Source organism: Taurulus bubalis, assembly GCF_910589615.1.
Source record: "Taurulus bubalis genome assembly, chromosome: 4".
Classification (NCBI taxonomy): Eukaryota; Metazoa; Chordata; class Actinopteri; order Perciformes; family Cottidae; genus Taurulus; species Taurulus bubalis.
In genome coordinates this window covers 117,506-137,835 of record NC_136592.1, presented here as the reverse complement: position 1 = coordinate 137,835, position 20,330 = coordinate 117,506, and the positions used below count along the sequence as shown (strand labels likewise).

The window sequence follows — 20,330 nt, the reverse complement described above, 5'->3', positions numbered from 1 at the left end:
TCAAGTACGTCATTAATATGTAGCTGTATATTGACTGTTCATAACTACAGTACACATACTAAGTAACATCATTTCACATTTTTTAATAAGTACTCCACCTTAAAAACAAAGAAAAGCATTTTAGTTTATCACACTCATCCCCGCTTCCCAAAAATATGTTTTTCAGAATTTATCCCATTAATGTGTATTTAGCATGGGTTATCATTATGTCATCGGATTGATTCATGACTTCTATGATTTTTTTGTGAAACACTAGCCTTGCTAGAATGTTAGCAACTATGAATGTAGAGGTCTCTGTCAATGTGCTTGTGTTGGCTCTTAGTCAGGTGGTGTTCAAAAGGACATGGTGACTTAAAAATAGTTAATTCTACATTTGGAGACTTTATGATCTGTGTATTTACATTCCACTCTTCAGAGCCTATTGTGGCACAATAACTGAGCCTTGCGTTCAGAAATAGCACTAAACACTGTGCTTGTTACCCTGTCCTCTGCCTCTTTCTCTGCATTAGCTCTTGGAAGGAGCTGTCCCGCAGGGCAATGATGCGGCGGGCATTCTGCCTCCAAAACCCCAGACCTAAAGAAAGAATAATGGAGTTATGTAAATGATTAGATTATACATAATGATTATGTCATCATAAATAATGTTATAGAATGAAAAGTCAAATGAATCCAATGAATTAGACAAGAATCGAACAAGAATTGACGTACAAGATACACCTAAGTAGGAATGAAGTTTTTACAATAACATACCAGTGGTTCCCTGGCCCTTCCAAAAGACAGTTCCCCTGGCCGTCACAGAGGATGACCTCTTCCTCCGTGCCTAGGTCATTTTTAATTTTTTGCGATATATTATTTAAGTTGGCCTCATGTTCTAAAAAATTGACGTAGAGAGTACCCCCATCAGCCTGAAGGTCCCCTCCATCCACACTGCCTATGGATATGGTCCTATTGAGAGAGAAAACCAATGTAAAGATAGAAATTAAGCAAGTTGTTTTTCTTATTCAGCCTGGTTTTATGTTTTCAAGAATAATCCTAGAAGGTTGCCCTCAGTGCATTTTAATTATCAATGCTCAGCTCCATATTTGGTTGAGGTATAAACAAACCTGGAAAAAATCCGCCCAGCATGGGCAGGTGGAGCGTGTGCGGCTGCTGCTGTTGGCTCGCTGTGGCCGTTGAGGCTGGGGATTCTTCCCCACAAACCTCATAGCGTCCACCGACAGTAATGTCCCCAAAGTACCCAGTTGAACTGGGCACCAGAACCACCCCCGTATTTTCAATAAGAAAAATACTCATTGGTGTCAGCTGCAAATACAAAGATGACAAAATCTGTGTGTCAGTTCTTTTTACTATACTGCTCTCTCATACACACAGGTGTGTGTGTGTGTGTGTGTGTGTGTGTGTGTGTGTGTGTGTGTGTGTGTGTGTGTGTGTGTGAGCTAAAATAGACATAATTATCTGCTATACTTTATTTGAGCTGGCAAGGTTAAAGATAAGGTTTGCTGAATACATTAATGTCACTGAAATTCAAACAATATCATCAGCATTTTCTGTGGAATCTGGGCTTATATCAACACACAGAGTAGGATAACTTAACTTACAACACACTTATACATACTCATAGAACTATAATAACAGGTATTTAAGGAACTTATTAATGTTATATAACCTTATATAACTGCGGAGGTTTGGACACATGTATATGGATACACCATATTCCAAATGCAAACAATTCAGTTAAGTAAAAAGACAGCGCTCTAGTTAAACATGTTTTTATTAAATTAAAATATTATTTAAAAAGTTATAAATCTTTATCTTGGCCACAGTCTGGGAATAAATAATAAACTCTGAGACCACACATTGCTCCAAACAGAATTATATCTCATGTTTAACCACTTCTGGGACATCAGAGCAAACGGATCATTTCAAAAAGTCCATGAGCGCTGACCGCCCGCTAATGGCGAGGCTTCCCGGTCCCGCTTGCAGGACCTCACATCTCCGAAATCGTCGGAGCATATCTTTAAATCGGCTTAATCTTGACAAACCGACCACAGATTTGATGCTTAAGCAACTCATTGCTCGCCTAAAAATATCCTAAAATTACATGATGTGACTCAACAACAGTAGTATTTAGAAAACTTCAACTTTAAATTGAAGTCACCTCCGATGCATTCTGGGTAAAATGGGCGGATCAAGTCACCTCCTGACATTTGCATTTTGACCTTGGATAGAGGCGGACTTTAGAATTGGAATATTAACGTTAATTGGGCTGCGAATTATGACATTTCACAAGTCCACGAGCACACAAGAACGCAGAAGCGGCCATAATATCCCCGAAAAACCAGCAGCGCCCAGTATTTACTACGAGGTTACAGGGCTCTCAAGTGTCACTTGAGCGTGACTGCCCCCCCCCCCACCCCCCCCCCCCCCCTGAAATTCTGGTACTGAAACTGAACTTAAAATACAAATATCTAAATAACCACTTTTTTACTAGCCTTAAATGTTCTGGCAACATTTTCCAGTGTTGTGTCCATTTCTCGCAGCTGGAGCTGTCGAGGTCCTCTCCACAGAGTGACTTTTTCTTCCATTATTTTTACCTGTAATTACTAACTGTAACGGCAATGTGCTCTTCTCTCCAAGTGAGTTAACAAGCAGTACTTAGAATGTAATTAGCATATTTAATTGACGTAAATGTAGTTGACGCTACACAGTGTTGCATTTTGGGTAACTGAGTAATAAACTCAGTTACCCAAAATGCATCTACGCATCTCCCGCAGTAGATTTGTTTGCGCGTCCGCCCACTGTCTTCACGCTCGCCACTGCTGTACACCCTTTTACACTGAAGCACGCAATATGGAATCCAGCCTGTTACCCTATTTGGACATTGTACAAAAAATGATGGATAGTAACTGTAGTGATGTGGACATACAAAACCACTTGATATTTGAATGTGGCTTGAGTAGAGGAGCGTCCGTTAGCAATATTCGGAGGTTTTGTAAAGACCACGGGTTAAAAAGAAAGCGAGTGACGGACCAACAACTTGAAGCTGCAGTCTTCAATACAAAAGGTAAGATGCAGTTCTTTTATTTTCACAAAAAGTATGCATACAACGAAACTATAAATGTGTGTAACGTTAGTAAGTTATACTTTAACGTATGTGTGTGTGTAGGTGCAACTCCGTAATAGTTATTGTATTCTGTATGACTGTGCTGCAGCTCACACCAACAACTTTCCTTCTTCCTAAAAGTATCGTCGTTTGTCTCGACACACTCAAAGGTCCACAGGTTAATCCACAATTAGTTTAATAAAATAATCCACATAACACGGTCGGAAAACTCTGCTCCAGCCGCAAATACGTGTCATCCGTGTGACGTCAGTCCGTAACTTGCTTGTATTTATTACAATAACAAATGATAACGACATCCTTGTAACATTCAAATTAGACACACATCTGATTAAAGTTCAACATGTAAATGCAACTAAATATTGTACGGCAAATTGAATTTGGCTCTTAGAACTATTCAACCCTTGCATATGTCCCTGGGGAGTCAAGGTGACTTGTTTGATGATGGAGCAGTTGGGCGGGGTGGAAGTGGGCTTTTCAAACCTGCAATAGAACACATTCAGGTCGTCGGCCAGTCGGTGATTGTCATCAGTGAGTACATCCAGGCGTCTCTAAGCTGACGAGGGGTCATTGGCTAAAAACTTTTTTTCCAGCTTATCAATGTAGCTCTTCTTAGCTGCCTTGATCTCCCTCGTCAGTGTCTTTCTGGCCTGGTTGTACAGAATCCTGTCCCCACCTCTAGGCTTCCTCTTTAGCCCGACGAAGCTGCCTGAGCCTTGCAGTGAACCAGGGTTTGTTGTTGTTGTTATATGCAGAAGGTTTTTGTCAGCACACATGTCCTCACAAAAGCTGATGTATGATGTCATAGTGTCAGTGAGCTCATCCAGGTCTGTAGCAGCAGCCTCAAAGTGTCCAGTGGTCAAGTGTGTTTTTGTCCCTGGTGCTACACTTAATGTGCTGTCTGTATTTTGGCAGTTCTTTGCTGAGATTTGCTCTGTTAAAGTCCCTAAGAACAATGAGCAGGGAGGCTGGGTGTTTTTGCTCCATGGTGTTGATCTGCTCAGCCAAGTGTTGGAGTGCCTCACTCACACAGGCCTGCGGAGGGATGTACACACCGGCCAGGATGAATGAGGAGAACTTCCGTGTTGAATAAAATGTTGACACTGTGACATCTGTGCACCAACCTTCGTTGATATAAAAGCAGATCCCGCCTCCCCTCGTTTTCCCCGTTCATGGATTAATATTACAATGCAACATTTATTCCTTTCTTTTCCTGAAGACTGGTCCTACCTATGGCAGGAAGATGATGACTGGGTATCTCGCAGCTGCGGGTGTCATTGCATCAGAGGGTCGTGTTGGAGCTGTTTTGCGCAACATTCACCCACTTTACCATGAAGCACGATGCCAGGTAGGTTTTTTCTCTCAAATTAGAGTATGTTGTGCTATGTAATGAGGTCCTGATGTTCTTTTTTGTCTGCCTTTTAAGGGAGCAAGGAACCTCAACCCTGTTCCATATCATGCAGCCTATGTGGGTCACAAAATCCACATGGACCAAAATGAGAAAATGGTTATGTTTGGCGTGACACATGTGCTGGCCATAGATGGCTTCTCCAGCAAAATTGTTGGACGAGCTACGATGCCGGTCAAAAACAACCTCACCATCTACAATGACGTTTACAGGTAATTGAAAACACTGTTGTCCTTGTACCCTAAACGTAAAAAAAATCATCCCTACAGGTGTTTTAATAGGGTTTCTATGGGTTCTTAAAAACAAAACAAAAAATGCAATTAAAATAGAACATCTTAAAAGTTCTTGAATACCATTTTTTCAGCCCTGAAAAAAATTTGAATCGAAAGTGGATTTAAATTCAATATCGCTTTTTGATGTATTTTGGGGAGAAATTTGGATTCATCACAATGTAACAAAAGTACAAAATAAAACCGACGTGAAGAAAATGCTCAATTTATATTTCAAGGGATTAGTCGCATGAGAAAACCTACATAATGTACATTTTTCTAGTTTGGACTTGAATCAACGTATTAAATTGCATTCAAAATGGTCTAACAAGGACTTACATTGAATTTATTGAAAACTACAGAAACTCTTTTTAAGCAGCAAGCTAAAACTCATCTCACCTTATCAGTACCTGACAACACAAGACCTACTACACATTTTCTAAAGGTATCTGACACCATTAGCCTTACTTTCCATACTGCTGTCTGGTAATGTTATGTTTTCTTGCAGAAGTGCAGTAATGGAATGTGGGATGTGGGACCAGGTCAGAGTGGATCATGGAAAGGAGTTCTACCTTACTCTTTTCATGCAGGAGAAGTTGGCCAACCACCGCCACAACACCGAAAGGCCACCATATCGGCAAACACCATCGACAAAGGTGATTAAGTTCCAAAAATCGACAAGCAATGGTTTTGCTGATTATAATGTCAATCAACATGTAATTCAATAATTCATTTGCACTTTCATTAATTATGGAGAAGTGGAATGGATAACTGAAGATATTGAAATTTGTGAAAGTAATTTAGTCTGGGGGGGAATAGTTGTTTAAAAAGAATCTGAAAATGTCTGTATTTTGCAATGACAGAATCATACCATATATATCAGAGAGAATTTGGCCAGAGGTCAACAACCGGGTTAACTACCCATTGAAAGGGGCATTAGTCCAACTGGTGGATCAGGAGGAGCTGGACATGGAGGACAGGGTGACAAGATTCTGTGTGTCATCTTTGACATGCCAGTTGGCCCAGCTCGGTGTTAACCGAACAGTGCAAGCATGGAATGCACACAGGATTCCAGGTATGTGTTCGGGTTTGTCTTTCAAGCCTTTTTTAATGTGAATCATTTTTCTCACAATGTTCTGCTATTGAATGTTTCTGAAACATTTAATCAAACACTAGAGGAAGCATGTTACAAAAAATGGCATGGTTGTGATTGCAGCTCCAAGCTGCAGGTGAGTTCTGTGACCATCAAGCATCATTGAGATGTGTAATGTAACATAAGCCAACATAAGTTCATTTGGATTTTGATTGTGTTCATTTTAGTTCCACCTCAAAGCCAGATTTTCTCGAATGCCATTTTATTTAAAAGAAAAAGCCACTGTTAAACATTAAATTCTTATTATAGGGAAGGGGATCCCGAGTTACTTGGCCAGAGAGGGATGCCCAAAGAAGCTGTCCCAGACCTTTTGCAGGATGCATCAGTGGCCGCAGACTGGTACGACCAGGAGGTGGGCTCATTGACACGAGTGTCACATTTTGGCACAAACCCTTTTAAAGTGCACCGGACCAGGAAGCTGCAGAGAGGGAATTTGCTCTGCAGTACCCAGATGTGGGTGTACTGCTGGACAATGCAGTCAATAATCTGCCGCAACCTTTTAAAGATGGACTCAAAGACCTCATCAACATCACAAGGAGACATTGTCAACGCTGGTGTTTTTTTGTTGTTTATGTCTGAGTTCTTGTGTGTGCTGTTAATTGGTTAAACTGACAAATGGCTTGTTGTGTTGTTGTTTATGTTGCAGATGGAATGTTTTCTTTGTTGTTGTTGTTGGTTTTTTTTTATTTACATTTTGGGGGTTTAAAGGGAGAAAAATGTTCTTTTTGTCACTCAAATATAGTGTGTACAGTTTTATTTTACATAAATCCTCGTCAAAAAACTCCCAGGATAATAAAGCACTCCCATCTGCTTTCCCCCTCTATCCACGGTTTTCCACTCGAGTTCATGATTGTAAAGTTCAGGGCGTGAATCCTGAGAACTCTGCATCTCTTTTTGTTTTCATTTCTCCTCTGTTCCTTTTTTAATCCTTTTCCAAACACAGCAACTGCTGCTTTTGGACACATCCTCCGCTAACATACACAATCCCTTTCTGTCAGGCTCCATCTGGCTGTCAGGCTCCATCTGTGTACAGACCGGGTTTTGGAGTCTTGCTCCAAACGAAAGCACAGCTGACATCCTGTCCAGGACGGACGTGCACTGAGCAATTATCTTGATATCAAATATTAAGACTCAGGCATGCGGCCTCTCACTTCCATCCCCTGTGGAGATAGCCAGGTTGAGCTCGGATATACTCCCTCCCCCTCCGTGGCTGCTTAGTGTGGCTGGTTCACATTTCCAATTGTCTGCGCAGCCTTGTGGTTTTTGGCCGCTTGTCTCTCAGATGATCAACTACGTGGTTACAGATGCTCACTACTCTACCCTACAACCCTACATGAGTTTAAAATGTCGCGCTGCAGGGCGGGATTGATAGTGACTGACGAAGGAGAAGATTGCCAGTGTATCAGTTCACTGACCTTGATCCGTCTCAGTTGTCCTCTCATGCTTTTACTTTAGCCGTGATCCTTCAGATAATAAACTTAATGTCTTTACAGTCTTGCACGAATTTAATTTGTAATCTTTAATGTGAAAGGCTGAACCTGTAACACCCACTGTTGATAATGAAACGATGTGCAGCCATGCAGTTTAGCCGATACACCGTCCCAGTGTGAGTAAGGCACTGGAAGATGGCTTGTTCAGTGACCTCTGACCTAGGTAACAAACGTACCCCCCAAAACTACACGCGAGACCGTCGCAGCCGACTTAGGGCGGCGAAGCCAGGATAACTTAATACAGTAGCCACATTTGTATCACTTATTTCAGGCTAATAAGTGGGTCTCCTCGACAGCCGATTATGTAAAGGTCCACCACTGGAGGAGGAACCTCATGTGGTTGGGAACCTCGCTCGGTTATGAAGGGCAGCTTCAGGACTCTGGCCCTGACACCCTCAATTTAAATGTCAATCTGACCCATATTGCTTCACTAAAAACACAGGTAATGTCTGAGCACTATAATCACACAGCAGGAAAAAACATCAATGATAAACAAGCAAAGCGTCAAAAACAATCTGAGCCAACCAAGTTAGTAAATCACATAATACTAAACACAATTTTAACCTTAGCTTGTAGCAGGTATGAAGCTTTAGTGGACGTTTCATACATCTGCCATTCACTTTTCACGCAAGCTCACTCATAATGTCATTGCTCGGGCTGTCAATCATGATATCAGCTGGTCTTTATCCAATAAGCACAACGAAACAATTACATGGTTAGCCTATCATCTTGCTGCTGTCTCTTTTAAATATGACTGTCTCTACCTTCAGTTGATTGATGTTGCTGTTACGCTCCCCTCCACCTACCCATCTCCACCCAGTCTTTACAGATCCATCAGCTTCATCAACTCATCATTCTATCAGTCTCAACAAGGTCATGACTCTGAGCTAAACAATGTCATGACCTGCTTCTCTGAGCTACATAAGGTCATGACCTGCTGATGTAAATGTGTTAGTGACCGACATGTAACCTGGGGAACCCAATGGCCCTGTTGCTCAGTTTTACAGGAACAGCCAACTTCCTCAATTAATATATTGTTATTTATAGAATCAGAATCAGCTTTAAGTGTGTACACATACAATGAATATGACAGGTTAGATGTTGATGATGATGACAGTAACAGTGATGATGTAGTAATGAAGGTCAAGTGTGAAGCACAGGTGGTGCAGAGAGGTCTGCAACCCTTTTAGATCTGTAATGATGACAGTCCGCCTGGTCCTTTTTGTCTTATTTATCAATAAATATATATAAAAAATGTCCTTTTGGCAAAATCTGGCAAGTATTTGTCTTTATTATATGTTATAAAGGCTTAAAACACTGGGTAAAAACTAAAAAGTAAGACATGTATTGGAATTTTCATCATGTTTCTCAATGATCTGCTCACTCCACCCCTCCCCCACAGACAAGCTCCCCGCCGTTTTATTTCTTTCGATGATGTAAATATTCGAGGTGTTACGGTCATCTTAGTCGTGCATCCTGTTTGCATGCTACTTCTTGTCTCCGGCGACAGGTTCCGTTTAATAAGAATAAACCAACTGTCTCTTTATTTTTCAACTGTCATTATGTAATGCCTCGTGATCAACGCATGCTCACTCTTCCATGTAGGAATGTTTGGTTCTAAAATGACACAAATATAACAAATAAATACATGAAATACACGTATACTGCCACCTGCTGGTAGAAAGGTGAACCTGCACTCTGGTCTCCTAAGAGGCTCTGCTTTGCGTTCACTCAAGAAACGGCACAGAGAGGTGGAAATATAGATATGATGCTTACAGCAACAACTCTACACACACATTATTTTGATTAAAGTATATAACGAACTGTGTTGCATTAAACAATGCAACGATTAATTGAAAAGTTGATTCGTGCTGTGTACGTATGTATACATGCATATTAAACTGCCTGTAGTCACTACTGTTGCTAACATGTCCAGGTTTATTTATTTATATTGATTAATTAATGTTCTTCTAACATTAATGTTCTTCTAACATTACCCTTCTACGTATTTGCACCATAGAAGACAGTAAATATGAATATTTTATAAAGGCTTTATTTTGACATGAAAAGAATCGGCTCGTATTCCGAGTTTGGTTTTCTCGTTTTCTCGTTTTTGGATTCAGACGCCAGAAACGAAAAAACGGAAGTGGTTTTCCGTTTTCCCGTTTTTGGTTTGAAACAGAAAACGAAGAAACCATGGTATTTCCGTAATTCCGTATATTCGAATGAACGAACAAAACGTACATGGACCCAACATGAGAGATTTGTAAAGACAGTAGAAGACAGTAAATATGAATATTTTATAAAGGCTTTATTTTGACATGAAAAGAATCGGCTCGTATTCCGAGTTTGGTTTTCTCGTTTTCTCGTTTTTGGATTCAGACGCCAGAAACGAAAAAACGGAAGTGGTTTTCCGTTTTCCCGTTTTTGGTTTGAAACAGAAAACGAAGAAACCATGGTATTTCCGTAATTCCGTATATTCGAATGAACGAACAAAACGTACATGGACCCAACATGAGAGATTTGTTCCAGCAAGCCGAGGACGGACGTTCAAAAGCTCGTGCTCGTGTCTCCAGCGATCTCTGTGTGCGCGCACTGTGTGTGTGAGCACTGGAAACCCTGCCCCCCTTAAGCCCCGCTCTGCATGCAGGCAGACAGAGCGCCGCAGCGAGTGCACTCTGATCCGCGCTATTTTAATAATCGTTTTTAGCGTGCGGGCACTGCGCTACCTTTTTAGTATCTATATACCGTGCAACTTTACAGAGTAGTGTAAAAAAAAAGAGTATTTAAATCGGCTCAGGCACCGGAAGGAAGCACCGAAATCTGCGTTGCTTTTCGGTCCGGTAGGTACCGGACGTGTTGTTGCCATATTGGCACCGGTTCTCGGTATCCAACCCTAGTTACTTCATGCAGGTGTTGTGTCTCTTGTTAAAACTCCTCGCTGCGCCGCGCTGGCTCCTCCCCCTGCTCTCCCCGCAGCAGCCAATCAAAGGCGGCTTGCAACAGTAGAACGTCGAATCAAAGCAGGAACAGCTCAGTTACTAAGTAGAACTTGCCAATCCTGGGAGGGGGCGGGCTTTGCGAGGTGGAAGGAGGTAGAACTCTAAGTAGGACTCAGGTAGACCCGAAGACCTTCTCCCTAGAGGCGCAAGGATGACACGCAAAGTCGTAAAGCGTTCCTTATTTCTGCTTTTTTAATGAAAAAAAAAAAAAATATATATATATATATATATATATATATGAAAAAAAAAATTCAAAAAAGGTTTTTATGAAAAAAAAAATCTAAAATAAATTCTATTTAAAAAATAAATTGGATAAAAAATATATATATATATTTTCGAGGCCAACTACCATAGTGCAGTGTTTTAGTGTTTTAGGTTTTAGAACAAGGCCTTCAATGACGTGTGTCCACATCAGATGCAGACTGGGGAAGAAAAAAAAAAAGTGTCCCGGGAGTTCCTGTCTGACCCGTGCATGTATTGAACACGGCGCTGCCCACTACACAGCGCTGCCCACTACACGGCGCTGCCCACTACAAGGCGCTGCCAACTACACGGTGCGTTTATACAGACCGTCATGTGTGGACAGCAGACGCTCACATTTATTTGCACTATTACAGCATGGAGGTCACACGCTGTGGACCGACCTGCAGAGCTGTTTTAACCTTATCAGCACCAAGTCACATATGGTTTACCATTTTGTATCTCCCCATATTAACAACTGTAAAGTAGCCTTATCCCTTGGATCTCTCCAACTGATCCAGAATGCTGCAGCTCGTGTACTAACGAGGACGCGGAAGAGAGATCACATTACTCCTGTACTAGCTGCTCTCCACTGGCTTCCTGTAAGATCGAGAATCATATTTAAAATCCTTCTCCTTACCTACAAAGCCTTAATTGGTGATGCACCATCATATCTTAAGGACCTTATAGTGCCATATTACCCCACGAGAGCATTACGCTCACTGAATGCAGGGTTACTTGTGGTTCCCAGAGTGGTAAAAAGTAGGTTGGGGGCTAGAGCTTTCAGTTATCGGGCTCCTCTTCTGTGGAATCAGCTTCCACTTTCAGTCCGGGGGGGCAGGCACGGTCACCTCATTTAAGAGTAGACTTAAGACTTTCCTCTTTGATGGCGCTTATAGTTAGGGCTGTTTCAGGATAATAGTTAGGGCTGGCTCAGGTTTGCCCTGGTCCAGCCCCTAGATATGCTGCTGTAGGCCTAGACTGCTGAGGGACATTTTAGGATACACTGAGCTCCTCCTTTCCTTCTCTTCCTCTTTTTGCTCCTCCTCTCCTCCTCTTCACCTCTTCTTTCTCTACTTCTGGATAAATGATTGTCTCTTCAATGCATATTACTAACTCTACTTTCTTTTTCCATGGATTCGTGGCTGCCTGGAACCAGGGGGAGGACTCTGGTCCTCCCCCTGGCCCTGCTGATACAACCATGGCCCTGCTGATGCAACTGGCCTGGAGCCGTCCTGCCAGCTGCCATGGCCCTGCTTTCTCCTCCCACTGCCCCTGGGCTGCCCCTCCTCTCTACATCCTTCTGCTTAATGGGTCGTGGCTATCTGGATAATGGACCATGTATACTACTCATTATATGAATAATTTCTGTCACATTCATTGAATGTGCTGTAACTCCGTTACGTTATTCATTCTGGCCACATGACATCTATTGCTTCTGTCCATCCGGGGAGAGGGATCCTCCTCTGTTGCTCTCCCTCAGGTTTCTTCCACTTTTTTTTCCCTGTGAAAGGGTTTTTACTATCTTTTTGGGGTCCGATGCGAGTCCTGATCCGATGTGAGGTCCCGGGACAGGGATGTCATGTGTACAGATTGTAAAGCCCTCCGAGGCAAACTTGTATTTGTGATGTTGGGCTATACAAAATAAACTGAATTGAATTGAATTAAAGTCACAAAACGCGCCACGCGCGCCCCCGTGAACAGCGCACCCTCCGCCTCTCCAGCGCCATCTGCGTTCTCAGATGCAGCACCCCCATGCATCTCCAGCAGAACCTCCAAGAACCTCCAGCCAGCACCACCCGTGGATGGAATCATCGGGCTACGTTCATCCCTTTGACAAGAAGGAAAGGCGCGGCCACTGTTCGCCTCACGATGTTGTGCACCCATGTTGTCCAAATAACCACCAAACAACCAGTCACATTTAGTAATAACGAAACAAGCCAACAACATTAAAACACTGCAGTGCTGCACACACACACACACACACACACACACACACACACACACACACACACACACACACACACACACACACACCTCCAGCTGTCTGACCAGCAGCAACAAAAGCGCTGTGCATGATTAAATCCGACTGCAGATTTTTTTGTTTAAGTAACACAGCCAGCCTTTAACTATTTAATTCACCACATCCTCTGTGCGAAAGGCGTCATCAGTAAATCCAGCAGCAAGGTAGGTTCTAGGTAGCAGCTAGAAGTTTCTAGTAGCTTTGTGCCCCTTTGACCAATCACAGCGCACGTTAATGGTCACGCTGGCCCGCTGACCAATCATACATCTCCGCCACCTCGCAGGCCCTCACGTCAAAGGATCCGCCCAGTTTGTCAAACTAAAGATCTGATTGGTTGAAGACTACAGCGTAGTGTAACGTCCGCAGGAACGACTCGCAGACAGACGTTGGTTGCGTTAGCTTGCAGGTTTATTGCAGAGTGTTCACAGAGTTGGCAACAGGCTCTTCGCTAACAGTAGCTCCGGCATAACAGCTAACAAGCTCAACTAGCAGCCCCACTCTAGCATAACATCAACAACACATTGTCACTTCCTCCGACGAGCGGCGAGAAATCCTTTACAAAAACTGGCCGCATGCGAAGAGCAACTTTTCCTCAAGTCTGCCAGTGGGTCCCAGGGCTCTCAAGTTTTTAAGACAGGTAAGCGTGACATCTCTCTCTCTCTCCCACCGGACGGAGGCGCGGCCGGGGGGGCGAAGGCACGTTTTTGTGATTGGCTATTCGTGTCGCCCATCTCTTTTTATTGATTGGCAGGGGATTCGGGGGAGACGTGCTTGATTCCTCCATGGTGAGGGCAGCGCGACCAGGTCATGTTTGCGCGCTGCGGCACATTAAATAGCTTAGAGTTTTTTTTCAGCGTGAGAAATACGATGTGTGGCGGGAGGGCGTGACTTAAGACCGAAATGCGTGACAGTCACGCTCAATGCGTGACACTTGAGAGCCCTGGGGTCCTAACAGCGTGGAGCAGTGTCAAAGAATCCACCATCACCAAGTCGTGTATAGCTGGTGTTCACTGACAGCCAATGAGATTGCAGCTTTATTAAAGCCTGTCTAAAGGCATGACAATCCCTGATTTCAGCACCTGAGACTCAAATATTTTTCTGTTCTATTCTTGAGTCATTTTGGGCAAAGCCACACATCAATAATGAAGAGCTAATTATGAATTAAGAAAAGTGTACTGTAATAAGATTGTCACTATTGTAGTGGCAGACAGATTATATCTGTACTTGACTTATGTATAGCTATTTACTTATTATATTACAGTTTTCCAACTTATGAACATGTTAATTGCAATTACTTCAATTAAATATGTCTTTGGTTCACATAGTAATACGACTTGTAGACATCAGTCCATGACATATATTTATTAACCACAACATGACAGTAAATATTGAACACCGAGCCCACAGTCACACAACAGTAAATGTAAACTAATATGATAATGTATATATGCTGTTGCTGCTCAGTCTTCATCAGGATCCTCTGCTGCTGCTTCTGGCATCAGACAAAGGAGCTGCTGGGGAACCGGCTCAGGTCTCTACAGACGGCAAAGCAGAGGCTGCAGGGAGAAGAGTCACACAAAAGAATAATTTTTCATATGTGTAAAACACACCTGGCAAATAAATGGTTTTGATTCTGACTGATTCTGATTCTGAATGCACAAACTAATGTTAGTGAAGGCAGAAAGTATCTTTACTTCACCTGTAAACACACTTCAAACACATGCCATCAGGTGTTAGTAACACAGCAGCTTCACATGTATATCTGTTATTACATAAAGCAAAAGGATCATCAGGTAAAGACTGATACGTACCCTCATCACGGCTGGGATCACTTCATAGTCACGAGGATGAGAGGTAGAACACCAGAACACACGTGACCAGAACACGTCAACATGAGACGGTGTGATGAAGTCGTGCTTCACGTGGGAGAAGAGCTCACGCTCCAGTTGTGTCGGTCGACGGCAGCACGTTTTGGGTTAAAAACCTCTTTCTGTTCCCAAACCCTGTCGTCGTCTGGCAGACGATGATGCAAATCACCTGTTAAACACACACAATAACATCATGTATGCTGAATAGAACACACGATCAATAGCACATGGGCTGAACTGTAAAGGATTTAGAATGTTCAGCTAGAAACAACGAAATAAAAGACACACATGTTTACTCACCGCTCTGCACATGCTGCCTGCAAGGAGAGATACCCAGCATCCCCCTCTGCATCTTCACCTCCATCACTGATGCAAACAGACAAGTATTACAATGTCATTAAATACACATCTTGTATTTGGACTTGTAGGACTCAGATCCCCACTAGTGTGATGGAAGTGTAGGACAGCGTGTACATCTGTCTGTCAGAGCAAACAGGACACAGACCACCCTGCTTCAGGAGGAGCAGGAGGACTTTGTGAGGAGCTGGAGGTGGAGGTTGTTCTTCTGGAGCTGGACTCTGAGCCTCTTGGTCCCTGCAGCTCAGTGTTTCTTCACATGAAGATGCAGAGTCATCCTCCTGATGTCCCACATCTCTGAAGAGTTAAGAGTCTCATGGAGAAACGCCTCAGACATCCTAAACATACATGGCATATGATTATGATGGAATAAACAACTGTATCACATTCTGGTGTCCTCTGATTAATCAAAAGCTCCCCGTATAACTCTTCGAAATCCACGTAAACGCCGAAAAACTAGCCCATAATATATTGGCAGCATTCCTCGTTAGTATAGTGGACAGTATCTCCACTTGTCACACGGAAGACCAGGGTTCGATTCCCTGACGGGGAGTTTTCTACTAGCTGCTAGCGGGACAAGAGTGAAAATCAATTTTGAACATGGGACCCTTCGCGTGTTAGGAACTGCAAACGTTTATGATGCTGAATTACAAGATTTTCAACTTGAATGAGCATTGTTCCTGGGACAGCGTGTCCCTTATACCAGGAGGTAACTCTACGACCACCAGAGTAAAAGCCTGCTGCATTGGCCAGGAATCTGACCCGGATCTCCCGCGTGGCAGGTGAGATTTCTACCATTGAACCACCAATGCCTACATAACTCCAAGATGAGAAGGACAAATCCTTAGGCTTGAACTCGTAATTTAAGCTATCGATGAAAACCCAACACCAGCCTAAAGACAACATTCTCGGCTAAACCTCGACCAACCGTGTGGGACTATTTCACTTGGCCGTGATGTCTAGAATACCACCAATGTTTTCAAATCGGGAGGAATGAGCACTGCTATGTCATTGATGGCTGCAAATGTATAATTAACTCAAAAGCTCCCTGTATAACTCTTCGAAATCCATGTAAACGCCGAAAAACTAGCCCATAGTGTATCGGCAGCATTCCTCGTTAGTATAGTGGACAGTATCTCCGCTTGTCACGCGGAAGACCAGGGTTTTTTACTAGCTGCTAGCAGGCCAAGAGTCAAAATGCTCTTTTTTGTCACTCGGCAGAATGAAATGTGTGACAATAGTCAACATCTTTCAGCACTGACCGGGACAGTTCTACTCATCGTAGCGGTTACTGAAATTTCCACTAAGTAGAGCTTTAATACGTGGAGTAACACAAATAAAGAACAGTGTTTCCGCCCAGTTTCGAACAGGGGACCTTCGCGTGTTAGGCGAACGTGATAACCACTACACTACGGAAACTGCTGAAGGTGACCTTTAAGCACGTGCCCGGCTTAATGCAACATTTACATGTAACTGCAAACATTTATAATGCAAAATAGCATGATTTTCAACTTGATTCATTCAAAGCAGCTATGTCCCACATCATACATACACAGCCACAAAAGAAGTTTGATGCCTGGGATGGGGAGGTTGACACCAAGGGGACAGTGATTGACACTGGGGGGAACATAAGTGCTCAAACCTGGGTAAACCTGCATGCCATGTGACTCCTGGAGAACCAGACCCACCTCTGGAGCTCACCCCCCAACCCGGCTCACCCTCCGACCTTGTGGACCCACAGTTAAGCACACCCTCTGAGTTAAAGACCCTATTTGGCCAATTTCGAGTTTCGTGCCCCTGGTACTCCAGAATAAGAGACATCCGGGTTATCGACTGATATTTGGGGACTCACATCCGGGTTACTGACAAAGAGTTTTAATGTGTGGAGTAACAAGAATAAAGGACAGTGTTTCCGCCCAGTTTCGAACTGGGGACCTTTCGCGTGTGAGGCGAACGTGATAACCACTACACTACAGAAACTGCTGAAGGTGACCTTTACGCACGTGCCCGACTTAATCAAAAGCTCCCCGTATAACTCTTCGAAATCCATGTAAACGCCGAAAAACTAGCCCATAATATATCGGCAGCATTCCTCGTTAGTATAGTGGACAGTATCTCCGCTTGTCACGCGGAAGACCAGGGTTTTCTACTAGCTGCTAGCAGGCCAAGAGTCAAAATGCTCTTTTTTGTCACTCGGCAGAATGAAACGTGTGACAATAGTCAACATCTTTCAGCACTGACCGGTACAGTTCTACTCATCGTAGCGGTTACTGAAATTTCCACTAAGTAGAGCTTTAATACGTGGAGTAACACAAATAAAGAACAGTGTTTCCGCCCAGTTTCGAACAGGGGACCTTCGCGTGTTAGGCGAACGTGATAACCACTACACTACGGAAACTGCTGAAGGTGACCTTTAAGCACGTGCCCGGCTTAATGCAACATTTACATGTAACTGCAAACATTTATAATGCAAAATAGCATGATTTTCAACTTGATTCATTCAAAGCAGCTATGTCCCACATCATACATACACAGCCACAAAAGAAGTTTGATGCCTGGGATGGGGAGGTTGACACCAAGGGGACAGTGATTGACACTGGGGGGAACATAAGTGCTCAAACCTGCATGCCATGTGACTCCTGGAGAACCAGACCCACCTCTGGAGCTCACCCCCCAACCCGGCTCACCCTCCGACCTTGTGGACCCACAGTTAAGCACACCCTCTGAGTTAAAGACCCTATTTGGCCAATTTCGAGTTTCGTGCCCCTGGTACTCCAGAATAAGAGACATCCGGGTTATCGACTGATATTTGGGGACTCACATCCGGGTTACTGACAAAGAGTTTTAATGTGTGGAGAAACAAGAATAAAGAACAGTGTTTCCGCCCAGTTTCGAACTGGGGACCTTTCGCGTGTGAGGCGAACGTGATAACCACTACACTACAGAAACTGCTGAAGGTGACCTTTACGCACGTGCCCGACTTAATCAAAAGCTCCCCGTATAACTCTTCGAAATCCATGTAAACGCCGAAAAACTAGCCCATAATATATCGGCAGCATTCCTCGTTAGTATAGTGGACAGTATCTCCGCTTGTCACGCGGAAGACCAGGGTTTTCTACTAGCTGCTAGCAGGCCAAGAGTCAAAATGCTCTTCTTTGTCACTCGGCAGAATGAAACGTGTGACAATAGTCAACATCTTTCAGCACTGACCGGGACAGTTCTACTCATCGTAGCGGTTACTGAAATTTCCACTAAGTAGAGCTTTAATACGTGGAGTAACACAAATAAAGAACAGTGTTTCCGCCCAGTTTCGAACAGGGGACCTTCGCGTGTTAGGCGAACGTGATAACCACTACACTACGGAAACTGCTGAAGGTGACCTTTAAGCACGTGCCCGGCTTAATGCAACATTTACATGTAACTGCAAACATTTATAATGCAAAATAGCATGATTTTCAACTTGATTCATTCAAAGCAGCTATGTCCCACATCATACATACACAGCCACAAAAGAAGTTTGATGCCTGGGATGGGGAGGTTGACACCAAGGGGACAGTGATTGACACTGGGGGGAACATAAGTGCTCAAACCTGGGTAAACCTGCATGCCATGTGACTCCTGGAGAACCAGACCCACCTCTGGAGCTCACCCCCCAACCCGGCTCACCCTCCGACCTTGTGGACCCACAGTTAAGCACACCCTCTGAGTTAAAGACCCTATTTGGCCAATTTCGAGTTTCGTGCCCCTGGTACTCCAGAATAAGAGACATCCGGGTTATCGACTGATATTTGGGGACTCACATCCGGGTTACTGACAAAGAGTTTTAATGTGTGGAGAAACAAGAATAAAGAACAGTGTTTCCGCCCAGTTTCGAACTGGGGACCTTTCGCGTGTGAGGCGAACGTGATAACCACTACACTACAGAAACTGCTGAAGGTGACCTTTACGCACGTGCCCGACTTAATCAAAAGCTCCCCGTATAACTCTTCGAAATCCATGTAAACGCCGAAAAACTAGCCCATAATATATCGGCAGCATTCCTCGTTAGTATAGTGGACAGTATCTCCGCTTGTCACGCGGAAGACCAGGGTTTTCTACTAGCTGCTAGCAGGCCAAGAGTCAAAATGCTCTTCTTTGTCACTCGGCAGAATGAAACGTCTGACAATAGTCAACATCTTTCAGCACTGACCGGGACAGTTCTACTCATCGTAGCGGTTACTGAACTTTCCACTAAGTAGAGCTTTAATACGTGGAGTAACACAAATAAAGAACAGTGTTTCCACCCAGTTTCGAACAGGGGACCTTTCGCGTGTTAGGCGAACGTGATAACCACTACACTACGGAAACTGCTGAAGGTGACCTTTAAGCACGTGCCTGGCTTAATGCAACATTTACATGTAACTGCAAACATTTATAATGCAAAATAGCATGATTTTCAACTTGATTCATTCAAAGCAGCTATGTTCCACATCATACATACACAGCCACAAAAGAAATTTGATGCCTGGGATGGGGAGGTTGACACTAAGGGGACAGTGATTGACACTGGGGGGAACATAAGTGCTCAAACCTGGGTAAACCTGCATGCCATGTGACTCCTGGAGAACCAGACCCACCTCTGGAGCTCACCCCCCAACCCGGCTCACCCTCCGACCTTGTGGACCCACAGTTAAGCACACCCTCTGAGTTAAAGACCCTATTTGGCCAATTTCGAGTTTCGTGCCCCTGGTACTCCAGAATAAGAGACATCCGGGTTATCGACTGATATTGGGGGACTCACATCCGGGTTACTGACGAAGAGTTTTAATGTGTGGAGAAACAAGAATAAGGAACAGTGTTTCCGCCCAGTTTCGAACTGGGGACCTTTCGCATGTGAGGCGAACATGATAACCACTACACTACAGAAACTGCTGAAGGTGACCTTTACGCACGTGCCCGACTTAATCAAAAGCTCCCCGTATAACTCTTCGAAATCCATGTAAACGCCGAAAAACTAGCCCATAATATATCGGCAGCATTCCTCGTTAGTATAGTGGACAGTATCTCCGCTTGTCACGCGGAAGACCAGGGTTTTCTACTAGCTGCTAGCAGGCCAAGAGTCAAAATGCTGCATTGGCCGGGAATCGGACCCGGATCTCCCGCGTGGCAGGCGAGAATTCTACCATTGAACCACCAATGCCTACATAACTACAAAAAGAGAAGGACGAATCCTTAGGCTTGAACTCGTAATTTAAGCTATCGATGAAAACCCAACACCAGCCTAAAGACAACATTCTCGGCTAAACCTCGACCATCCGTGCGTGACTATTTCACTTGGCCGTGATGTCTAGGATACCACCAATGTTTTCAAATCGGGAGGAATGAGCACTGCTATGTCATTGATGGCCGCAAATGTATAA

The 20,330-nt window shown here is 43.7% G+C and overlaps 1 pseudogene across 1 annotated transcript; it reads left to right on the top strand.

The window, feature by feature from the left end:
- The first annotated feature begins 3,895 nt into the window (after positions 1-3,895).
- LOC306735509 lies at positions 3,896-7,053 on the top strand (annotated as a pseudogene). The gene is made up of 7 exons: positions 3,896-3,934; positions 4,037-4,168; positions 4,341-4,469; positions 4,548-4,741; positions 5,307-5,454; positions 5,662-5,873; positions 6,950-7,053. The product of its transcript is annotated as an uncharacterized misc_RNA (transcript).
- Positions 7,054-20,330: the final 13,277 nt, after the last annotated feature.